The sequence below is a fragment of the Dendrobates tinctorius genome, unplaced genomic scaffold (genome assembly GCF_039654945.1).
Source record: "Dendrobates tinctorius isolate UK_male_01 unplaced genomic scaffold, ASM3965494v1 ptg000023l, whole genome shotgun sequence".
In the NCBI taxonomy this organism is placed as follows: domain Eukaryota; kingdom Metazoa; phylum Chordata; class Amphibia; order Anura; family Dendrobatidae; genus Dendrobates; species Dendrobates tinctorius.
In genome coordinates this window covers 1,392,496-1,408,971 of record NW_027361691.1, presented here as the reverse complement: position 1 = coordinate 1,408,971, position 16,476 = coordinate 1,392,496, and the positions used below count along the sequence as shown (strand labels likewise).

The window sequence follows — 16,476 nt, the reverse complement described above, 5'->3', positions numbered from 1 at the left end:
TGCCACGTACAAGCTACTATAGGAGATCTATGTACAAGAATATAACTACTGTAATACTGCTCCTATGTACAAGAATATAACTACTATAATACTGCTCCCTATGTACAAGAATATAACTACTATAATACTGCTCCTATGTACAAGAATATAACTACTATAATACTGCCCCTATGTATCGGAATATAACTACTATAATACTGCTCCTATGTACAAGAATATAATTACTATAATACTGCTTCCTATGTACAAGAATATAACTACTATAATACTGCCCCTATGTACAAGAATATAACTACTATAATACTGCTCCTATGTACAAGAATATAATTACTATAATACTGCTCCCTATGTACAAGAATATAACTACTATAATACTGCCCCTATGTGCAATAATATAACTACTATAATACTGCCCCTATGTACAAGAATATAACTACTATAATACTGCTCCTATGTACAATAATATAACTACTATAATACTACTCCTATGTACAAGAATATAACTACTATAATACTGCCCCTATGTACAAGAATATAACTACTATAATACTGCTCCTATGTACAAGAATATAACTACTATAATACTGCCCCTATGTACAAGAATATAACTACAATAATACTGCCCCTATGTACTAGAATATAACTACTATAATACTGCTCCTATGTACAAGAATATAACTACTGTAATACTGTCCCTATGTACAAGAGAATAACTACTATAATACTGCCCCTATGTAGAAGAATATACCTACTATAATACTGATCCTATGTACAAGAATATAACTACTATAATACTGCTCCCTATGTACAAGAATATAACTACTATAACACTGCCCCTATGTAGAAGAATATAACTACTATAACACTGCCCCTATGTACAAGAATATAACTACTATAATACTGCTCCCTATGTACAAGAATATAACTACTATAATACTGCCCCTATGTAGAATAATATAACTACTATAATACTGCTCCTATGTACAAGAATATAACTACTATAATACTGTCCCTATGTACAAGAGAATAACTACTATAATACTGCCCCTATGTAGAAGAATATAACTACTATAACACTGCCCCTATGTACAAGAATATAACTACTATAGTACTGCCCATGCATAAGGATATAACTGTATAATACTGCCCCCTATGTACAAGAATATAACTACTATAATACTGCTCCTATGTACAATAATATAACTACTATAGTACTGCCCCTATGTACAAGAATATAACTACTATAATACTGCCCCTATGTACAAGAATATAACTACTATAATACTGCCCCTATGTACAAGAATATAACTACTATAATACTGCCCCTATATACAAGAATATAACTATTATAATACTGCCTCCTATGTACGAGAATAAAACTACTATAATACTGCCCCTATGTTCAAGAATATAACTACTATAATACTGCCCCTATGTACAAGAATATAACTACTATAGTACTGCCCATGCATAAGGATATAACTGTATAATACTGCCCCCTATGTACAAGAATATGACTACTATAATACTGCTAATATGTACAAGAATATAACTACTATAGTACTGCCCCTATGTACAAGAATATAACTACTATAATACTGCCCCTATGTACAAGAATATAACTACTATAATACTGCCCCCTATGTACAAGAATATAACTACTATAATACTGCCTCCTATGTACAAGAATATAACTACTATAATACTGCCTCCTATGTACAAGAATATAACTACTATAATACTGCTCCCCATGTACAAGAATATAACTACTATAATACTGCCTCCTATGTACAAGAATATAACTACTATAAAACTGCCCCTATGTTCAAGAATATAACTACTATAATACTGCTCCCTATGTACAAGAATATAACTACTATAATACTGCTCCCTATGTACAAGAATATAACTACTATAATACTGCCCCTATGTACAAGAATATAACTACTATAATACTGCTCCCCATGTACAAGAATATAACTACTATAATACTGCCCCTATGTACAAGAATATAACTACTATAATACTGCTCCCCATGTACAAGAATATAACTACTATAATACTGCTCCCCATGTACAAGAATATAACTACTATAATGCTGCCCCCTATGTACAAGAATATAACTACTATAATACTGCCCTCTCTGTGAATACTGTATGACAATGAGAACAGTTTTATATACTGTTACATTTTGCTGTTCATTTCTCTTTCCTCTTGGGTAATGCTGGTTTAGATTTGTCTCTTCGTTCCTTTACCTGTATATATTCCGCTCTTGTCACTGCTCATCTGGCGATTGAGGAGAACATTAATATATGATGTTGGGATTGGATAAGTGATTCTTTTTAAAATAAATTGTGTTTGTTGTGTGATGGGCTCTCATTGACGCTGGGCTTTCTCTTGGGACTTTCTCTCTGGCATTATAAACAAATCATAACCGGATTATATTTATACAAAGCCATGTTTATTACTGAGTTTTGCAACATGAATTTTCTTCAAGAAAAATGAATTACTTTCAAGGACTGCACAGACAGAAGCCTTTTCTCTGTCACCCCAGCGTAGGAGCAGGTAGACAATGTTTTGTGTCATGTGATATTCCGGTCTGGAAGCGGATTGTCCTTCAATCAAGGTCAAATGTCTGCATCGTGCATCCTCCCATTTCTAGACATCTTTGCTTTATCTCCTATCAGTTCATAATATATAGTAAATCTTTATTATAATATCAGCTAGATCTTTTCTTTAAAACCCCTTCATGACCGGGCCAATTTTTTAAATTCTGACCAATATCACTTTATGTGGTCATAACTCTGGAATGCTTCAACAAATCCCAGTGATTTTGATATTGTTTTTTCGCGGCACATTATAATTTATGATAATAGTAAATTTAGATTGATATGTTTTGTGTTTATTTATAAAAGTATCAGAAACTTGACAAAAATGTAAAAAAAATTGCAGTTTTCAAACTTTGAATGATTATCCCTTTAATCCAGATAGTCATACCACAGAAAAACATGAATAAACCACATTTCCCACATGTCGGCTTTACATCAGCACAATTTTTTAAACTGTAATTTATTTTGTTAGCCTTTTAGGAGGTTTAAAAATGTAGCAGCAATTTGTCATTTTTTCAAGGAAATTTACAAATTTTATTTTTTTGAGGGACCTATCCAGGTTTGAAGTGACTTTAGGGGTGCTATATATTGGAAAACCCCAAACGTGATACCGTTTTAAAAACAGCACCCCCTGACATATTGAAAACCGCTGTAAGGTAGTTTATTAACCCTTCAGGTGATTTTTAGAAATTAATGCAAAGTGGTATAGCTGGAATGAAAAAGTGTATGTTTACCACCTAAATGTCGCTAACTTCTGAACTGACTGCTATAGCCGGGAGACTCTAAGACCGCTATTTGGCCATGAACAGCTATGGCAAACATCAGGACCACACAATCATGATCTCGGTGTGTCAATTAGATTAAAGTGCAAGCCCCCACAATCTTTTAACCATTTATTTGATGTAGTCACTTTTGACAGCAGCAACTAAGGGGTTAAACAGATATGGACGGTGTCAACACCGATAATTTGTGATACGGCAAGTTGTCAGATATAGTGGACAGCCAAAAACTGCTGGATTGTCACCTTTATGGGGTTGATATTCTCTTATATCTCAGGTCAGTATATATACGTATTGCGGTCTTGAAGAGGTTAAAGGGGTTGTCCTGGTTTGTCTTTAAAGTCTGCAGTCACTCTGTGTGGGTATTCTCACACCTGCGCAACCCCTTTAAGGATCACTGCTTTACTGTAGAGAGGAAACAAATCTGTCCTTTAACTGAAAACCTATAGAAATGAATGGTCTTGCTTTCCTCATATCAGACAATGATATAAAACTACTTTTATCACACACACACCAATCTATTATGTCCAGGAACTTTACTAACTCTTATGCTTTGTAACTTGATAATATGTGTTGCCAGCATTATAGGCACTGGAACTTCCTTTGCCACCTTTTTCAGCCCGGACCTAAAAGTCTACCTCTCTGTTATGCATGTATCCACTTTGACAGAAAAGAAAATAGGAGCAGAAAAAATAATACCCGCATACTTTCCATGTAAAAAGTTAAAGATCCTCTGCACAATTCCTGTAGAGAAATAAGGACCCCCCCAACTTCCTATAGACCCTCTTCCTGCGGCAAGAAAAAGACTCTGCCACCTCTTACTGTTGAAAGATAAAGAGCCGTTCCCACTTCTTGTAAAGAGATGAAGACTTTCCTTCATTTCCAGTAGATAAAGAACCTCCCCCACTTCCTGTAGAGGGATAAAGAAACGTCCCTACTTCCTGTAGAGCTGTAGAGGGATAAAGAACTGCCTCCACTTCCGGTAGAGAGATAAACGATGGCCCCCACTTTCTGTACAGAGATAAAGAATCTCCCCCACTTCCTGTAGAGAGATAAAGAACCGACTGCCCCCGTAGAGAGATAAAGAACTGCCCCCACTTCCTGTAGAGAGATAAAGAACCGACTGCCCCCGTAGAGAGATAAAGAACTGCCTCCACTTCCGGTAGAGAGATAAAAGATGGCCCCCACTTCCTGTAGAGAGATAAAGAACCTCCCCCACTTCCTGTAGAGAGATAAAGAACCGACTGCCCCCGTAGAGAGATAAAGAACTGCCTCCACTTCCTGTAGCGAGACAAAGAACCACCCCCACTTCCTGTAGAGAGAGAAAAAACAGTCCCTACTTCCTGTAGAGATAAAGAACCACCCCCACTTCCTGTACAAAGATAAAAAAGCCCCCACTTTCTGTAGACTGATAAAGAATCGCCCTGACTTCCTCTAGAGAGATAAAGAACTGCCCCCACTTCCTGTAGAGAGACAAAGACCCACCACTTCCTGTAGACTGATAAAGAATCGCCCCTACTTCCTCTACAGAGATAATGAACTGTCCCCACTGCCTGTAGAGATAAAGAACCATCCCCACTTCATGTAGAGAGATAAAGAACCGCCCCTATTTCCTCTAGCGAGAAAGAATCGCCCCCACTTCTTGTAGAGAGGCAAAGAACTGCCCCCACTTCCTGTAGAGAGAGAGAGACCCACCGCCACTTCCTGTAGAGAGATAAAGAACCGCCCCTATTTCCTCTAGCGAGAAAGAACCGCCCCCACTTCTTGTAGAGAGGCAAAGAACTGCCCCCACTTCCTGTAGAGAGAGAGAGACCCACCGCCACTTCCTGTAGAGATATAAAGAACTGCCCCTACTTCCTCTAAAACGATAAAGAACTGTCCGCACTTCCTCTAGAGAGACAAAGACCCACCACCATTTCCTTTAAAGAGATAAAGAGCAGTCCCTAATTCCTCTAGAGCTATAAAGAACCTCCCCCACTTCTTGTATCGAGATAGACACCCCCAATTTCCTGTAAATCCAGCCAATGTCTCTTCTGCTAGAGATGGATTACACTTACCAACATGCAGTGGACAGCAATTAATACAGAACGATGGTACCTAGTCACCTGCACTTTAAAGTGACTTTTGCAAGGGTAAGACAATATAATTGACTTAGAAATATCCCAGAAATTGGTGTAAATAACAGCACCCGCCTATGAGCGCCTACATTCAGACACACAGCCAACAATCCCCCAAATTTATTAAGGTGTGTGTCAGTGTGGCTCTAATACCTGTCCAGTCCCCCCGGTTTCGGTGCATCTCGCTGCATGTCTTCATTTCTTGACCTCTTGTACTTCGGCCCCGACAGTTTCTTACACAATTTTATCCTTTTGTTTCTCCTTTTTTTTTACCAATTCTGATCCTCAGAATCATGAAAGCACTTACGTATGGTTAGGATTTTCATTCCATCCCCCATTACCTCACATCTAGACGTCCTCTGATCTCCTTGCATTTTCATCAGATCTAAACTATAGCGGCGCCAATTTTGATCATTTTCTAACAGACTCTGCATCAATTATTTCTCCGGCTCAAAGTGCCACTTCTGAATGCCATCCCTACTCTATAATAAAGATTCATCAGACCTTCATAATTGCAACTTTAAATAACAGCTATTGAAATATATTAGCATGCTCTTAACTCGTGTTACTTAGAGAAATTGTTAGCCCACTAGTCATGCAATCAAGTTAAAAAGACTCGGGCAAACGTAAGTGCTATTAATACTAGGTCTTGATTTCCATAATCTGTATCAGTATCAGTCTGCAGCACTTAACTTTTTCTTTTTTTTTTTTTATTCTTGCAGATCTGTGGATATTTATCATAGATCTCAGTCAATATTTGCTGCTAGAAAATTCTTGAAGGTCAAATTCTCAAAATGTTTTCTCGCCCAAGTTCAATTAATTTTATTTAATTTTATGCTATCTGCATAGACATTTGTCTTCAGATTTGGTCAAGTAGGTAAAGATTGGGTGGACAATAGATAATGGGGTAACTAAGCATCCATAGTAGAGGTACACTCATCCCTCCTGCTGTGTTTGGAGGCAGTGGCCAAACTAGAGTGAGATGGCAATGGACCCCAATGCAAAATCTGGACTTGGGCTCGCACCTCCATGTTGATTAGATGTATGGGCTTTTGTAGCATTCTAAATCCTATAAAGACATACCTGTTTTCCCGCCATCATGTAATAATGTCCCCACACTATAATAATGTCACCCATCCTGGGGCCCTTCCTGCCATAATGTCCTCCATTATGGACTTCTTCTAAGTTAAGAATCAGTGGATCAAAAAGTTTGGTATGTGATGAGATATCAAAAATGACTTAGGAAATGGGAAATGAGTAAAGGGCAAGTGATTAGTAGAGGGATTTAGAGGACCTTGGGTCAGTGGCTACATCATAGCCCTACGAATTGCCTCCCACTTTCCAGCATTCCCGCAATTCTAAGAATCGCCTCCTACTTTCCGACATTCCCGGCATTCTACGAATCACCTTCTTCTTGCCGGTATTCCTGGCATTCTATGAATCGCCTTCTTCTTGCCGGCATTCCCGGCATTCTACGAATCGCCTTCTTCTTGCCGGCATTCCCGGCATTCTACGAATCGCCTTCTTCTTGCCGTCATTCCCGACATTCTACAAATCGCCTCCTACTTTCAGACATTCCCGGCATTCTACGAATCGCCTTCTTCTTGCCGGCATTCATGGATTCAGTTTTGATTAGCTAGTCATGTGTTGTGCGTCATGCTGCGAAAATGATGTCGTACCGAGCCTAGAAGTTAGAAGGGTTACCGGGGATTCCGGCAGGTGGGAGAAGATTCAGAAGGCTTCGGTCCAGTGGCCATGCACTACTGACACGGCTGTTGTAGCGGGGTCTGTGAATCCGTTTGCTTTTTCCAGAATGTAGTCAATGAATTTCTTTCCATGAGACAGAAGGTAAGTTAGGTATAGTTGGCCGAGTATTCAAAAGGAAAAGATGGGTTCTTGGAAGAGGAAATGGATAAGAGAGATCAGCGGAAGAAATAAAGAGAAGCAATGAGTTTCCACAGTAAGGTGAAGGAAATGTGGTGTGTTGTGAGTGCATTTTCTGGTCTACCAGTTGTGAGTTCTCCTTCCAGGCTCCCTCTGGTGGTAACAGGAGGTAGTGAGGCTGATTTAATCAGTGGAGATCTGCCACCTGATAAGGAGGATGACGATTGGACCTCAGGAATCTCATACTGGATTTAAGACAGCCGACGCCCTATGCTGGTGCTGGTGATTCCTTCTGGCTTGTCAGGTCTTGGTTCTCAGCTCTGTTCCAGTCAGCTCAAGCTAAGTTTTTCTGCTAATGTTCACACTTGATTTTGTTGGTCTATTCAGTTTTTTGTGTGGTCAGCCAGCCCCGGCTGGAGCTGTGCTGAATTTCCACTCTTATTTATCTGTATTTGCCAATTTGCTTTTTGTCCCTTATTAGATTGGCCTGTTTTTGCTCTATCTCAGAATATTTCAGAGTGCTGATATAGTGGGAGAAGTCTAGTGACTTCAGGGTTAATTTTGTTATCAGAAGTGTTGGACATTATTTTTGTAGGGTCTTTGGCAGATTGCAGACAGTGTCTTTCCTTTCCTATCCTTTCTAGTTAGTTTGGGCCCCATCGTTTGCTCAGCCTATTTTCCTGCATGTGTATGTGTTTTCATCTTGTTTCACCGTCAATACATGTGTGGGGGCTATCTTTCCTTTGGGTTCTGCTGTGGGGCAGTTAGTTTTCCCCTTTTCTTGCTTCAGGTTTATGTAGTTCTCCGGCTGTGACGAAGAGTCTTGGTTCATCGTAGGAACGCTCCACGGCTGCTGCTAGTTGTGTGGTAGGATCAGGGATCTGCAATCTGCATAGTTACCAACCTCTCTGGTTTTCTGTGACTTAGCTTGCTTTGTTTTTTCCTCCTCGGTGACCCATTCATAACAGAATCACCAGCCAAACCGCAGATTCTAGGGTACTCAAAAGCAGGAAAAGGTTGTTAAAGAAGAAAAAAAAAAGTGTCAGAATTTTTTTTTTTTTTATGTATTTTGTATTTTTTCCTCTTTTTTTTTTCTGGGGCCGTAGGAGGATTTTTTTTTTTTTCCTAATGTAGATTAAGCAATTGTCTGATCGTGTTGAGCAACTTGCTGCTGAAGTGCAGGGAATTTTCACCTACCTCATTCAGTCACATGCTGCTGAACCTAAAATCCCTACTCCTGATGTGTTTTCTGGGGATCGGTCTAAATTTCTGAATTGTAAGAATAATTGTAAATTATTTCTTGCCTTGAAGCCGAACTCATCGGGGAGCTCTGTGCAGCAGGTTAAAATTGTCATCTCCTTGCTGCGCGGCGATCCCCAGGATTGGGCTTTTTCTCTGACACCTGAAATTCCTATTCTGACTAATGTGGATGCATTTATTCAAGCCTTGGGGTTGTTGTATGATGAACCTAATGCTGTTGATCAAGCTGAGAGAACTCCGTTGGCATTAAACCAGGGTCAGGATTCTGCAGAGTTATACTGTCAAAAATTCCAAAAGTGGGCGGTCCTTACTATATGGAATGACAGTGCATTGGCAGCTCTCTTTCAGAAGGGTTTATCAGAGACCGTAAAAGATGTTATGGTGGGATTTCCTGTTCCCTCTGGTCTGGATGATTCTATGTCATTAGCCATTCAAGTTGAATGGCATTCACGTGAACGTAAAACTACATGGTAGGCGCTACCACCTTTTGAACAAACGTCTGAACCTATGCAATGTGATGGGGTTTTGTCTAGGGCGCAACGTCAGGAGTTTAGAAGGCGTAATAAGCTGTGTTTTTTCTGTGGAGACGCCTCTCATACTATTTCTGTCTGCCCTAAATGAGAGAAACGTTTTCCACACACATTCGCTGTGGGCAGTGTACAACCTAAGTTTCTTTTGGCAATTACTCTGATCTGCTCCTTATCCACGTTTTCCACTAAGACTTTTGTGGATTCAGGAGCAGCTCTGAATCTGATGGATTTGGACTTTGTTAAATGTTGTGGTTTTTCTATGACGCCTCTGCGGACGCCTATCCCTTTGAGGGGTATTGATGCTACTCCTTTGGCAGAGAATAAACCTCAGTTTTGGACCCAGGTGATAATGCGGGTCGCCCCAGACCACCAAGAAAATTGTAAATTTTTGGTGCTGCATAATTTGCATGATACTATTGTTCTGGGTTTTCCCTGGTTGCAAACTCATAATCCAGTTTTGGATTGGAAATCTGGGACTGTGGTGAGTTGGGGTTGTCAGTGTGTTCTTAGGGACGCTCCTGTTTTCTCCACCTCTCCTCAGTCTCATGATATTCCTGATTATCTGGCCGATTTTTATGATGTATTTAGTGAGAGTAAGTCTGTGTCTTTGCCTCCTCATAGGAGTTATGACTGAGCAATTGAGTTGATGCCTGGGTATAAATTTCCCAAGGGTCGGCTATTCAACTTATCAGTACCCGAACATGATGCTATGCGATCCTATATTAAGGAGTCATTGGAGAAGGGTCATATTAGACCATCCTCGTCACCTTTAGGTGCTGTTTTTTTTTTGTGGCCAAGAAAGATGGCACATTAAGACCGTGTATTGATTATCGTTCCCTTAACAAGATGACGGTTAAATATCAGTACCCGTTACTTCTGATGTCTGATTTATTCTCCAGTTAAGAGTGCCTGCTGGCTTACTAAGCTTGACCTCAGGGGGCGTATAATCTTTTTCGCATCAAGCACAGGGATGAATGGAAGACGGCGTTTAATACTCCGGAGGGACATTTTGAGTACCTGGTGATGCCTTTTGGGCTCACTAATGCCCCTTCTGTCTTCCAGGCCATTATGAATGATATTTTCCGTGACTTTGTGGATAAGTTTTTGATCATCTATCTGGATGATATTTTGATCTTTTCTAGTGATTGGGATTCTCATGTGGAACACGTCCGGACTGTGTTCCGGATTTTGAGGGAGAATTCCCTGTTTGTTAACCCCTTCACTACCAAGGGTGGTTTGCACGTTAACTACCGGGCCAATTTTTACAATTCTGACCACTGTACCTTTATGAGGTCATAACTCTGGAACGCTTTCATGGATCCCTGTGATTCTGACATTGTTTTCTCGTGACATATTGTACTTCATGTTAGTGGTAAAATTGCATTCAAATAACTTGCGTTTATTTGTGAAAAAAACAGAAATTTGGCGAAAATTTTGAAAATTTCGCAATTTTCCAACTTTGAATTTTTATGCCATTAAATCACAGCGATACGGCACACAAAAAACTTAATACATAACATTTCCCACATGTTTACTTTACATCAGCACAATTTTGGAACCAAAATTTTTTTTTGTTAGGAAGTTATAAGGGTTAAAAATTGACCAGCGATTTCTCATTTTTGCAACACCATTTTATTTTTAGGGACCACTTCACATTTGAAGCCACTTTGAGGGGTCTATATGATAGAAAATTCCCAAAAGTGACACCATTCTAAAAACTGCACCCCTTAAGGTGCTTAAAACCACATTCAAGAAGTTTATTAACCCTTTAGGTGTGTCACAGGAATTTTTTGAATATTAAAAAAAAAATGAACATTTAACTTTTTTTCACAAAAAAAATACTTCAGGTTCAATTTTCTTTATTTTACCAAGGGTAACAGGAGAAATTGGACTGCAAAAGTTATTGTGCAATTTGTCCTGAGTACGCTGATACCTGATATGTGGGGGGGAACCACTGTTTCGGCGCATGGCAGAGCTCAGAATGGAAGGAGCGCCGTTTGACTTTTTCAATGCAAAATTGGCTGGAATTCAGATCGGACGCCATGTCACGTTTGGCGAGCCCCTGATGTACCTAAACAGTGGAAACCCCCCCAAGTGACCCCATTTTGGAAACTAGACCCCCCAAGGAACTTATCTAGAGATGTGGTGAGAACTTTGAACCCACAAGGGCTTCACAGAAGTTTATAACGTACAGCGGTACAATTAAAAAATCATATTTTTTCCACAAAAATGATCTTTTCACCCCCAACTTTTATTTTTCCAAGGGTAACAGGACCCTAAAAGTTATTGTGCAATTTGCCCTGAGTACGCTGATACCCCATATGTGGGTGTAAATGACTATTTGGGCGCATAGCAGAGCTCGGAAGGGAAGCAGCGCCATTTGACGTTTTTGGCTGGAATTGAGATCGGACACCATGTCGCGTTAGGAAAACCCCTGATGTACCAAAACAGTAGAAACCCCCCACAAATGACACCATTTTGGAAACTAGACCCCCCAAGGAACTTATCTAGATGTGTCGTGAGCACTTTGAACCCCCCAGTGCTTCACTGAAGTTTATAACGTCCGGGCGTGAAAATAAAAAAATCGTATTTTTTCCACAAACATGATCATTTAGTCCCCATTTTTTTATTTTCCCAAGGGTAACAGGAGAAATTGGACCCCAAAAGTTGTTGTCCAATTTGTCCTGAGTACGCTGATACCTCATATGTGGGAGAAAACTGCTGTATGGGCACACGTCGGGGCTCGGAAGGGAAGTAGTGACGTTTTGGAATGCAGACTTTGATGGAATGGTCTGCGCGTGTCATGTTGCGTTTGGAGAGCCCCTGATGTACCTAAACAGTGGAAACCCCCCACAAGTGACCCCATTTTGGAAACTAGACCCCCTAATGAACTTATCTAGATGTGTGGTGAGCACTTTGAACCCCCCAGTGCTTCACAGAAGTTTATAACGACCGGGCGTGAAAATAAAAATATCGTATTTTTTCAACAAACATCATCTTTTAGTCCCCATTTTTTTTATTTTCCCAAGGGTAACAGGAGAAATTGGACCCCAAAAGTTGTTGTCCAATTTGTCCTGAGTACGCTGATACCTCATATGTGGGAGAAAACTACTGTATGGGCACACGTCGGGGCTCGGAAGGGAAGTAGTGACGTTTTGGAATGCAGACTTTGATGGATTGGTCTGCGGGTGTCATGTGCGTTTGGAGAGCCCCTGATGTACCTAAACAGTGGAAACCCCCCACAAGTGACCCCATTTTGGAAACTAGACCCCCTAATGAACTTATCTAGATGTGTGGTGAGCACTTTGAACCCCCCAGTGCTTCACAGAAGTTTATAACGACCGGGCGTGAAAATAAAAATATCGTATTTTTTCAATAAACATCATCATTTAGTCCCCATTTTTTTTATTTTCCCAAGGGTAACAGGAGAAATTGGACCCCAAAAGTTGTTGTCCAATTTGTCCTGAGTACGCTGATACCTCACATGTGGGAGAAAACTACTGTATGGGCACACGTCGGGGCTCGGAAGGGAAGTAGTGACGTTTTGGAATGCAGACTTTGATGGATTGGTATGCGGGTGTCATGTGCGTTTGGAGAGCCCCTGATGTACCTAAACTATTGAAACTCCCCACAAGTGACCCCATTTTGGAAACTAGACCCCCCATGGAGCTTATCTAGATGTGTGGAGAGCACTTTGAACCCCCAAGTGCTTCACAGAAGTTTATAACGCCTGGGCGTGAAAATAAAAAAAACATTTTTTTCCGCAAAATTATATTTTTGCCCCCAATTTTTTATTTTCCTAAGGGTAACAGGAGAAATTGGACCCCAAAAGTTGTTTTGTAATTTGTCCTGAGTAGGCTGATACCCTACATGTGGGGGTAAAACACTGTTTGGGCACATGGCAGAGCTTGGAATGGAAGGAGCACCATTTGACTTTTTCAACGCAGAATTGGCTGGAATTGAGGTCAGACGCCATGTTGCCTTTGGAGAGCACCTGATGTGCCCAAACAGTGGAAACCCCCAATTATAACTCCAACCCTAACCTCAACACACCCCTAACCCTAATCTGAGCCCTAGCCCTAACCCTAGCCCTAACCCTAGCCCTAGCCCTAACCCTAGCCCTAACCCTAGCCCTAGCCCTAACCCTAGCCCTAACCCTAGCCCTAACCCTAACCCTAGCCCTAACCCTAACCCTACCCTAACCCTAACCCTAGCGGGAAAATGGAAATAAATACATTTTCTTTTAGTTTTATTATTTTTCCCTAACTAAGGGGGTGATAACGGGGGGTTTGATTTACTATTTATGGCGGTTTTTATGTTTGGCGGCTGTCGCACGCTAAAAGACGCTTTTTATTGTAAAAATAGTTTTTGCATCACCACATATTGTGAGCTATAATTTTTCCGTATTTTGACCCACCGTGTCATGTGAGGTCTTATTTTTTGCGGGACGAGTTGACGTTTTTATTGGTACCATTTTCGGGCACGTGACATTTTTTGATCGCTTTTTATTCTGATTTTTGGGACGCAGAATGAACAAAAACCAGCGTTTCATGAATTTCTTTTGGGGGGTGCGTTTACACCGTTCCGCGTGCGGTAAAATTGATAACGCGGTTTTATTCTTCGGGTCAGTACGGTTACAGCGATACCTCATTTAGGTCGTTTTTTTATGTTTTGTCGGTTTTTTGCAATGAAAACAATTTTATATAAAAAATAATTATTTTTGTATCGCTTTATTCTGCGAGCTATAACTTTTTTATTTTTTTGCAGATGATGCTGTATGGCAGCTCTTTTTTTGCGGGACAAGATGACGTTTTCAGTGGTACCATGCATATTTATATGCGTCTTTTTGATCGCGCGTTATTGCACTTTTTGTTCGGTGGTATGATAATAAATCATTATTTTTTGCTTCGTTTTTTATTTTTATTTTTTAAGGGCTTCGCTAAAGGGGTTAACTAATGGGACAGTTTTATAGGGCAGGTCATTACGGACGCGGCGATACCAAATATGTGTACTTTTATTGTTTTTGTTTTTTTTTATTTTGAAAAAATGGATTTATTGGGGAATATTTTATTTTTTTTTTACTAATTTATTTAGCGATTTTTTTAAAAATTATTTTTAACACTTTTTTTTTTTTTTTTTACTTTATTACCTTGTCCTAGGTGGGACATCACTGTCCTGTGACAGATCGCTGATCTGTCACATCACAGATCACTGTGACAGATCAGCGATCTGTCACAGGCACTGCTGCAGACTTCCTCATGCCTGCGCTTTGCAGGCAGTGAGGAAGTCAGCTCCCTGCAGGCCCCCGTCGCCATCTTGGATCCGGGGGCCTGTAGGGAAAGAGCCCCCCGCAGCAGCGCTGCACATTGCGCTGCCGTGGGGGGCTCAGGGAAGCACGGAGGGAGCCCCCTCCCTCCCGATGCTTCCCTTTAACCCCTGGTACACCGCGATCGCGTTTGATCGCGGTGTGCAAGGGGTTAACGTGTCGGGGGCGGTCCGTGACCGCCCCTGACACATTGTGCCGGGTGTCAGCTATGATAATTAGCTGACACTCGGCCGCGATCAGCGGCGCTCACCACGTGGGCGCCGCTGATCGCGATGACGTAATATTCCGTCCATGGTAATTAGGTCCATGGTCACATGGACGGAATATTACGTCAATTGTAGGTAAGGGGTTAAGGGATCGAAATGTCTCTTTGGTGTACAGAGGATTTCATTTTTGGGATTTATCTTGTCTCCGTCGACTATTGAAATGGACCCGGTCAAGATACAGGCCATTTATGATTGGGTTCAGCCTACTTCTTTGAAGGGCCTCCAGAAGTTTTTGGGTTTTGCTAATTTCTGTCGTAAATTTATAGGTAATTTTTCTGGTATTGTCAAACCACTGACTGATCTGACCAAGAAGGGCGCTGATGTGCTGAATTGGTCTCCTGAGGCTGTCTCAGCATTTCAGGAGCTTAAGCGAAGATTTACTTCAGCTCCAGTTTTACGGCAACCTGATGTCTCACTTCCATTTCAGGTGGAGGTAGATGCTTCTGAAATTGGTGTAGGAGCTGTTTTGTCCCAAAAAGACCCTGTGACGTCTAAGATGAATCACTGTGCCTTCTTTTCTCGAAAGTTCTCCCCATCTGAACGCAACTATGACGTGGGGAATCGGGAATTGTTGGCCATGAAATGGGCATTTGAGGAGTGGAGACATTAGTTGGAGGGAGCTAGACATAAAGTTGTGGTCCTCACCGATCACCAGAATTTGATTTATCTGGAGTCGGCCAAACGCTTGAATCCTAGACAGGCTAGATGGGCCTTGTTTTTCACGCGTTTTAATTTTGTGGTCTCTTTTCTTCCGGGCACTAAGAATGTTAAGGCAGACGCCCTTTCTAGGAGTTTCTTTGCCGATTCTCTTAATGTGACCGAGCCTACTACCATCCTACGTGAGGGGGTAGTTCTTTCTGCCATTTCGCCCAATTTGAGACGCGCCCTGGAGGAATTTCAGAAAGATAAACCTGAGCGTTGCCCTATGGGAAAATTGTATGTTCCTGACCAGTGGAGAAAGAGAGTGATGTCTGAAATTCATTGCTCCGCATTGGCTGGTCATCCAGGTATTTTTGGTACCAGAGATTCGGTGAGTCCGTCTTTTTGGTGGCCCGCCTTATCTCGTGATGTCAGGAATTTTGTACAGTCCTGTGGGACTTGTTCTCGGTCTAAACCCTGTTCTCATTCTAGTGGGTTGCTGATGCCCCTGCCGGTGCCCAAGAGGCCATGGACCCATATCTCAATGGATTTTATTTCTGATCTTCCTGTCTCTCAGAGGATGACTGTTATCTGGGTGATTTGTGATAGATTTTCGAAGATGGTCCATCTTGTACCACTCCCAAAGTTGCCATCTTCGCTGAGTTGGTACCCTTGTTTTTACAACTGGTGGTTCGGTTAAATGGGATTCCTGAGAACATTGTGTCCGAGAGAGGAGTTCAGTTTGCTTCCAGATTCTGGAAAGCCTTTTGTCCCAATCTGGGAATTCAGTTATCCTTCTCCTCCGCGTTACATCCCCAGACCAATGGACAGACTAAGAGAACAAACCATACCTTGGAGTCTTATTTAAGATGTTCTATATCTGCTGATCAGGATGATTGGGTCTCATTTTTGCCCTTGGCCGAATTTGCGCTGAACAATAGAGCTAGTTCTGCCACTTTGCCGTCACCCTTTTTCTGTAATTTTGGGTTTCATCCTTGATTCTCTTCACGGCAAGTGGAATCTTCATCCTGCCCAGGTGTGGACACTGTGGTTGAGAGAATGCAGC

General features: G+C 41.1%; 1 protein-coding gene across 5 annotated transcripts in view; it reads left to right on the top strand.

Annotated features, from left to right (window-relative positions):
* The window catches only part of LOC141084475 (teneurin-4-like), a 1,565,389-nt gene that overhangs the window by 168,656 nt on the left and 1,380,257 nt on the right, over positions 1 to 16,476 (top strand). The gene's annotated exons all lie outside the window — the stretch shown is intronic.